A 10,000-nucleotide genomic window follows, 5' to 3' on the forward strand; every position below is an offset into this window, starting at 1 on the left:
TAAAATAAAAAGGGATCTAGAAACTTGATTTCCGACTTCGTTTTCATAATGCAGAGCAATGGTCAAGATTCCAAGAACACGCTTCGGGAAAAGAAATATTTATCACTATTCAGTAGTATTTCAGAATTCCAAAATGACGGAGAGTCAAAATTAGCGACTCAGGGGTGGGTTTTGAAGGCATTTTATTTCATTGCTATATATATATATATATATATATATATATATATATATATATATATATATTATATATATATATATATAGATATATATCATTATATATATATATATATATATATATATATATACATATATATATATATAGTATATATATACATATTTTTTTCCATAGGATTACGTTTTCTTTGATTTCTGCTGTCCATGGGAATTTCCTACATTCTTAGACAAACCTAAGCTATTTCCATTTCCAATGCTTTTGCTGGGTTCCTGATAACTTCCATGCTGACCTTTCTTACTTTTAACCATCATCCACTACAATTATTCGAACATACCTAGAGGAACCAGCCAGTTTCATTCTTACTTTTGTTAGAATTTCCAAATGCAGGAAATATGCATTTTGACTTAGCAGTGCTTTAGTATGCGGATATGCAAGCATATACAAATGAAACTAAGGTAAATATAACAAAAATATAATCATTTGCGAAAAGGAAAGAGAGAGAGAGAGAGAGAGAGAGAGAGAGAGAGAGAGAGAGAGAGAGAGAGAGAGAGAGAGAGAGAGATCGGCTTTTTGTTGTTGAAAATTTAAGGTTCCATCCCAAACCGGTTTCCCGTTTACATTTATCGTTTTATTCCATTTTCCTTCTCAGATTCAACGTTTTATTTCGGGTTCAGTCACTCAGTCGAGGCCTCATTATTTCTATCCGAAAACAAGCACGAAAAGGGCAAGATTGAAGGTCTTGGATACGACATTTCATTGCACGCAGCCAACTGCTATTTTTGGATCAAAGGCAGAAACATAAGTCACATATATTTGTTTTCCTTGATTCATTCTTTATCCATTCATGTACATATATATGTATCCTGACTAAAGTTTATGTATGCATGTATGTATGTGTTTGTGTGTATGCGTGTAAATACGTGTTTTAGGATGCTATATGCATGAATAAATAAATAAAATTCAAGGAACACACGTCACTTATGTTTTTAATTTGATCCAAAAATTGCAGTTTGCTTTATGCAATGAAATAAATCTCCACTGACTTTCAGTTTATATATATATATATATATATATATATATATATATATATATGTATATATATATACATATATATATATGTATATATATACATATATATATATATATATATATATACATATATATATGTATATATATATATATATATATATATATATATGATATCATATATATATACATATATATATACATCTCCTTTGGCCTCCCTCTACCTCGTTTACTAAGGGCACCCAAGCTGCGTATCTCGTACTATTCCCACTCTTCTACACACATGGCCTAACCACTTTCAGCGTGAGAGCCTAACATACTCATCGACCGGCTGCAACCTCGTTCTTCTCTAATTCTGTTATTTGATATCCTATCCCTCCAATTAATTCATAATATTCCTCTGAGCACCTTATTTTCACTGTACCATGCCCATAAATCAAGATACTCCTAACCATTACCTTAAAAATATTGATTTCTGTATGCACAGAAAATTGCCCTCGAGTATTTTATCATTGAAATATGAAAAACATTCCTCGTCAAAGAATGTAAAATATTTGTTGCATAAAATAAGTTTCTCATTAATTCGTAAACCTCTGCAACTGAATGGTTACGCCTCTTAAAACCAGTGTTGACCTACTGCAAAGATCTATTAGATATAATGTAGTTTAGTGAATCCTATAAAAACTGAAATGTTACCGTTAAAGCTGAGAATAATAACAACTTCAGTCATGTCAGAAACACAAAACGTCAATTACCAAAGAATAAGAGATCTACAACACAGGCTCCACATTACCATGTACAAAAGAGGCAGGATTCCGCCATGGCTTGGAGGTAGTCCTGGATGCTTCTATGAAAATCTGTCCTCTAAGGCTGTGATGGCAAACCTTCAAGGATGAAGATTTAGCTTCCGTGATACGCCTGTAAATTATAAATAAATAATGTTAGTCAATTAATATGCACAGTAATAAAGTTAATAACCCATAAATGCCTAACACAATTTTGAACGAAAAACTAATTATCCATTAGAAAAAAATAATGAACGATAATGTATTGCCAGCCAAATGTCTAATATAGCTATGGTTACTGAATCCAATTTCTATTTTCCAATGAGAAATAAGGAATCAAGCCGAGTGTGAAAGTTCGTTTTTATATATAACCCGAGACAGCAACGATTATTTTACTGAAGAATTTGAGAAATACCATTTTATTTATTTTTATTTTCACATAAACGTTATTTGCAGTAAGCAAAAATTTTTAATTACAAAACTAGAAAAAAAAAATCCTTTTGTTTAAATAAGAGGGGGACATTACGAATACAGCTGGCCTCTACTCTTAAATTGGGACTTTTAATTAACAAAGCTTTCCCCGTAATTTCCTGCAATGACAAAATGCCGCTCTCACGCGCTTGTATTATGCAGAAAATCTTTACAATTTAACTAATTTCCTTTACTTCCGTAAATCCGAGGTCATCCGGTGTACAGTGAGATAAACAACGTTCGCCATTTGTACTGATTTAGAACCATCCACATTACAAACTTATTTAAGTATAAATTTTAGGTTTCGTGAGAAAAATCAAAGGATTAATGTTGATAGCTTTTCAAAAATAAAATTTAAAAAAATATATATAATTGAAAGTTTACTTCACTTTCATATTAACTATAATTGTTTTTTTTTTTTTTTTTAGCGATGCTTCCTGCAAAGTATGTTGTCATTATTAATTCAGAATAATTTCACCTTTAACGTTAAAATTTTCTCCATAACAGTAGATTATCTAAAAATTTATACAGTCCATATTAAGCCTAACAAACGACTAAAATAAGAGGAACTTCAGCGTCAATTAGTTTCATAAAATAAAAATTATGTATGTTAGATAATTATAATTTTTAAAGTTTAGGAAAGAATCCAATTTTCTTTCAACCCAAGCTTGAATTTACGCTCGAAAAAATTGTTATTAAGATGCTTCTGATTCAGTCTGGTAGACAGAGCTCACTAGTACTGCAATGGAGTTTTCTATTGTTGGTATGGGAAAATTATCCTTATTATTAGTAATAAAACATATCCCTTACCTATAAAATGACTTATTCTTGGTTATTTGTCAGCGAGTATCATCGATTTGTGCAAATTTCAGAGCAAGCCGAAAATTTTCTTCCACACCCTTCATATAATGCGGGAATCACTCGTTTACATGGAAACAAATCAACAAATACCTATTAAAGGTAAGTACATGTTTATGAAGAGCTTCCAGCAATTGATGATATATCTACTTTGTGTGTATTCCCGTGGTACCTAGTCATTTTTCCCTTCCTGTTTTGTGAATATGACGCATTATTTGAAAGAGAAATTATGAATTTTAGTTCATATGAATTATTCTCATCGAAAGGTACTTCGTATTCGAATATCACTGAATGGTCAAATTATTATAAGCATTTTTTGTATTTTAATTTTCTATCAGTCATTTTTTATAAATAGATGTAATACACACATAGCACAAACACACACACACACACACACATATATATATATATTTATTTATTTATTTATTTACATATATGTAGAATCTACTAGTCATTTTTACCAGATGCATATGAAATTGTGGCTATTACAATTTCATATATATATAATTTATAGCAGCAAATGTCAATACAAAAACTAGATGATATAGTCAGCCTTCATTAAACAAAGACAGGTAATGAACATCTCAAAGGGTGCCTGGGATTCAGATAAATAAAATCTTCCTTCAACCTACACTTAAGAGGATTAAAGAGGAATTATCAGCGGAGGTGACCTAAAACGGCTTACCCGTTGATGAATCTCTTGGTATAAATACTAACTTTTTTTATGGGGTCATTATATTACATGGAATCCTGCTGTAACAGAAAATTTTTACCAGTCATGTATATATAAAATTTTATTCACATCAGGGCCGAACACCGATATGAGGCTAGGGCATTACCAATTGACCCTCACAAGTTATAAAAGATGGAACCTATACATACTTCTGTACCGGGTTTCTTCCGGGAACGCTGCCGCCTAACATACCAGCGAATTGCTCAAGACACATTTGTTAGATTCAACAGTTTCTTGAATAACTACTCATTGGCTTTTAATGAAATATGGACAGAATTCTTTTATTGTGTTCTTTATTTTCTGTGTATGTACTCATTACAATTTAAGATTTTATTCATTATTTTTCATAGGTACAAAAGGTTTTAAATTAAATACAAGGTGATCTATTAAGCTATTTATCCAGTGTTTACTGAAGAAAAAGATATAGTTCAACATTGAACACAATATGAGATGTCTTTCGTGACTATGTTCACCTGAATTTACACTAATATAGTCTTCAACAGTAACGGTGCAACCTTTATGCTTCTTTGCAAAATGCTTGCATTTACAATACACCAATAGCTAATCTCGCTTGCTTATTTGTAACGTACAAAAATCCATAAAATAATAGTATGAACTTGATTTTCTCACGTTGTATAACTCTTTAAATAAGATTACCTTATTGAGTTGAATACATTTAAATAATTGCACACTTTTCTTGAACATTTGCTGATTAAAACAAGTTCCGAGCTATTAACACTGAAGAACTTTTCGATATATATATATATATATATATATATATATATATATATATATATATATATATATATATATATATATATATATATATACGTACGTGTTTGTGAAGTATATTGTTAACACAGAAATCCATCTAATGAAAGGAGGCCAAAAAACGTGAAATTTAGAAAGTAAATACTACATTTCAGAGACCAATCTGTCTCTCTCTTCAGAACAATAATGAAAAGCCCTTCAACTTCAACTGGGTAAAATAAAGAGTGCGGTTCTTGGAATATGTATCGTGCCTTACTTTTGCATTATTCAAGTGCCTTGTTTAAAAGATTTTTGCTGACCTACTTTCCATTCTTACACGTTTCCTTTGTGAAAATTCCATATTTAGCACCGATCTTATGAGTACTGCAAAGATCAATCGAAGAAGGATTTATCAGATGACAAGAAAACAATTCTAAAATCATTTTTAGTCATGTAAGATGTTAATACGTATACGTTCCTCTTGGGAAATTTAAGCCATAAAAAAACAAAGCTACTCAACATAAGTGAAACAACTGAAGCAAAAGTAAACCAGAAAGAAATCCTTTTATTCCACAAATATTACTTAATACTTCACAGTATCGTACACATATTAAAGTGTAAGAGAGAAGGAATATGTAAGGGAGAGTGAAAGCTAGAAATCCGAGGTTCGACAGGAAGAAGGGATCACAATAAATGGCAAACATAGAAGAAAACAATGAAGGGATAAAAAGCCAACATATAAAAAGTAATTATATATAATTATCAACTAAATACATACGATACTCAACTTAGGCATTAAATGGTGTATAAGAGACAATAAGTACATTCATTGCCGGTGTTCCAAGCAGGGGTCTTCAAATTATTTGAAAATCGAACCACTCTTGCAGTATGATATGAGAATGGTGAATGGCATCTAATCTTGAAGGTCAAGCCGAAGATCAAGAACACTGAACATTTACCAGGAGAGGAATAGCACATCCAAGAGGAGAACGTACGACGTAGCTGGACTTCAAGGTTCGTTATGCTATATCATATATCCTTCTAAGCACTGTCCAAATATCCGTCTAGGCACTGTCCCTTATTTTCAGCATGACTTGGGCGTGAATTATTTACATGAGAAACATAAAACCTCGCTTGACTAGGGTCCCACACCTGTCAATACGGCTGAAAAGACACGGAAAAGAAGCAATTACCCAACTGTGGCACGTTAAGTTATAATTAATGTTAAAACAAATTTTTTCACTGCACTGATGGTTGATTTTACAATTCTTACGTTTGTTGTGTTGCTCAAAAGCAGACTGGTTGAAGTAGAAAAACCACCACACAAAGTAAAATTTTGAATAAAGAAAACCCAAGGAATCAAGAAATAACAAAATTCCAAGGATTCCAAAATGCCTTGCCCTCTAGCGACTAGAGTTATATACTAAATTTTATTTTATAAGAAAATTTCTAAATTTCCTTTACAAAAGATAAAAGGTTTTTAGTTCTAAGGTTGTAATTTCCTTATTGCAATCACTCGTTAGTATGATTCTTCACCAAGCACAGTATCCATTACGTGAAATAGTTTCTGTGCTAAGAGATCAATAATACAGTATACAAAAATCGTAAATCTACTGCTTGAAGAAATCATCACAAAACTTTTGCAGGATGATCACTATACCAATTAAATAATGAAGTGAAAGGCAAATGTCTTCTGGTTACCTATATATTATGAAGAGATGTTTAGCGCGTTGCCCTTTTATTTAAAATTCCTTTACGAAACCGGAGTCGTTCATCTATAATGCACTGGGGCACTTGAAATGGCACGAAACATAGATGGAATACCTTACTAAAGGAACAATAGTAATTACGTTGAAAAAAATCCAAAAGATTTCTTGTTCAAAAGAAGCTCACAGACATTAAGACTTTAGGAGGCCTTAGTATTTCTGGAATGCTACAAAAATTCCTAATTATGCGTACTCTTGGAATCCTTAGGAAAGGATTCTACCTTTTTATGGTAGTCCTATCAGCTCACTGATTAATTTCAACGATAAATGGAAAGTATCTCACTATCAGCTTTTTGCAGTGAAGCCATGCAACTACTTGAAACTTTAAATAGGTCATCCTATTTATCATATTAATAAAAAAGGTAAAAACTTTATTATATGAAAGCCCTCGAAAGTACGAAAGAATACCAAAGAACTGCTATCCGCGATTCTTTCATAAAAGGAATCAATTCGTTATAAATAATGGAGCGAGTGGCTGAGACGCTTTTCTCAAGAGTTCATTAATTCCGACAGATGTTAAAGGTTCTCAAAGGACTTGAGCGTTTTTCTATGAATTATACAATCGTGCGGTCCATTTATTTTCAAGGCCGTCTTCTTTCACGTTTATATTTTTAAATCATTCCGAAAGATAATCTCTGACTCTGATGTACAATCTTACATGTCAAAAAGAAGTAACAGATATATTGGAATTAGCCTTACACGATTCCCAGCTGTTCCTAACAGGAAATGATAATCGTAAAGGACATATATTTTAATCACCAAACAAGAGAAACAAGAATAAATACGAAAAGCAAGAATAACTGGTATAATAATAATAATAATAATAATAATAATAATAATAATAATAATAATAATAAACACATGGGCAGTGCCAGTAATCAGATACAGCGCAGGATTAGTGGAATGGACGAAGGCAGAACTCCGCAGCATAGATCAGAAAACCAGGAAACATATGACAATACACAAAGCACTACACCCAAGAGCAAATACGGACAGACTATACATAACACGAAAGGAAGGAGGGAGAGGACTACTAAGTATAGAGGACTGCGTCAACATCGAAAACAGAGCACTGGGGCAATATCTGAAAACCAGTGAAGACGAGTGGCTAAAGAGTGCATGGGAAGAAGGGCTAATAAAAGCAGACGAAGACCCAGAAATATACAGAGACAGGAGAAAGACAGAAAGAACAGTGGACTGGCACAACAAACCAATGGACAATACATGAGACAGACTAAAGAACTAGCCAGCGATGACAATTGGCAATGGCTACAGAGGGGAGAGCTAAAGAAGGAAACTGAAGGAATGATAACAGCGGCACAAGATCAGGCCCTAAGAACCAGATATGTTCAAAGTACGATAGACGGAAATAACATCTCTCCCATATGTAGGAAGTGCAATACGAAAAGTGAAACCATAAACCACATAGCAAGTGAATGCCCGGCACTTGCACAGAACCAGTACAAAAAGAGGCATGATTCAGTAGCAAAAGCCCTCCACTGGAGCCTGTGCAAGAAACATCAGCTACCTTGCAGTAATAAGTGGTACGAGCACCAACCTGAAGGAGTGATAGAAAACGATCAGGCAAAGATCCTCTGGGACTATGGTATCAGAACGGATAGGGTGATACGTGCAAACAGACCAGACGTGACGTTGATTGACAAGGTCAAGAAGAAAGTATCACTCATTGATGTCGCAATACCATGGGACACCAGAGTTGAAGAGAAAGAGAGGGAAAAATTGGATAAGTATCAAGATCTGAAAATAGAAATAAGAAGGATATGGGATATGCCAGTGGAAATTGTACCCATAATCATAGGAGCACTAGGCACGATCCCAAGATCCCTGAAAAGGAATCTAGAAAAACTAGACGCTGAAGTAGATCCAGGACTCATGCAGAAGAGTGTGATCCTAGAAACGACCCACATACTAAGAAAAGTGATGGACTCCTAAGGAGGCAGGATGCAACCTGGAACCCCACACTATAAATGCCACCCAGTCGAATTGGAGGACTGTGATAAAGCATAAAAATAATAATAATAATAATAATCATAGCCTTTATTTCAGCTCCGGGCCCATATACATGGAATATACAAAATACAGACAGTAACATACACAATCTAGATACATGGGACAACATGATAAAAAAAAATGAGTAAACGGCACTTATCCACAAAATAGCTGAGGTAGCATAGAAGATAGTAATCATAATACTGGTAATAACAGTAATAATATTGGTGAGAAAAAAAATGCATTGAGAGTTATAACAGTTAGTACACAGATTATATAACTTAAATTTCAACTAGAGACCTTATGTGGTTACAGTAGTCAGGTCCAGAGGGCTAAATACGAAAATTGAATGTAAAAAAAAAAACTTAAAAAACTTGAACTTGATAGTAATCATAGTAATAATGAAAAATTAAAATATCAGCAATAAATATAATAATGACAGAATCTGCAGATGACATCTTGCCAATACAGAGATTAAGTCCTTCAGGGGACAAAGGCCTCATTTTCCCATCTTTTCCACAATTTAGATCTTCTTCTTACTTCACTCCTTAGGATGCTTTGTATGAGCGAGTTGCTGCTGTTTCTCACTCGGGTTACCAGACTGGACATTGTTCGCCTTACAATGATTTTTAAATTGTCCTGGTGGTTTTCAATGAACATCTGTGTGGCGGACAGACAGACAAAATGACAACAAACAGGTACGAATTAAGAACTAATATTGCAGGCAAACAGATAAAAGTCAGCGAGGGTAAAGAATAAGAATTTTAATTATAACCAGAGACATTAAGTTGTATTGCTAGTGGAAACGCTGACTAACAGAACATTTACGGAGTAATGTGAGTAGTCTGATTCAAATCTAAAGGAACGATATATATAGACGTTCGTATCGTGGATTGTACCTTATATAAGAATGACTTTAACAGGCAGATGGGCTCAAGATCCCTTCTTCCATAATATTATCGCGCCATACAGATCTCGGCTCTGGGAATTCCGGCTATTAGAAACACGTGCTACTTCTTATCGGTGGGTTATAAAACACCGCGCTGTTAGGCCACTTTCGGTAGTGATATATTCATAGGTAGTCCCGAAATGATACTGAACACTAAATTCACGAATGATCGCTTACACAAACACAAACACGCACGTACACACAGAGATTCCTCAGTTCGACAAGAATGTGTACAGCGGCCGTAATCAAGTAACTACCTTCGGGACTGAATAGATACGTAACTATATATTACTACATCAAATCCAAAAGGACTAGCTCGATACACAGCCACAGCAGATCTACCAATCACATATAATCCAAGGTAAAAGGTAACTCGGTATGAGACAAATCAGGTATTCAGACTTAATAATTAAAAGAATAAAACACATGGGAATTACTGCGACTAACTGTAATTATATATATACACACACAAACAAA

Source organism: Macrobrachium nipponense, chromosome 11 (genome assembly GCF_015104395.2).
Source record: "Macrobrachium nipponense isolate FS-2020 chromosome 11, ASM1510439v2, whole genome shotgun sequence".
Classification (NCBI taxonomy): Eukaryota; Metazoa; Arthropoda; class Malacostraca; order Decapoda; family Palaemonidae; genus Macrobrachium; species Macrobrachium nipponense.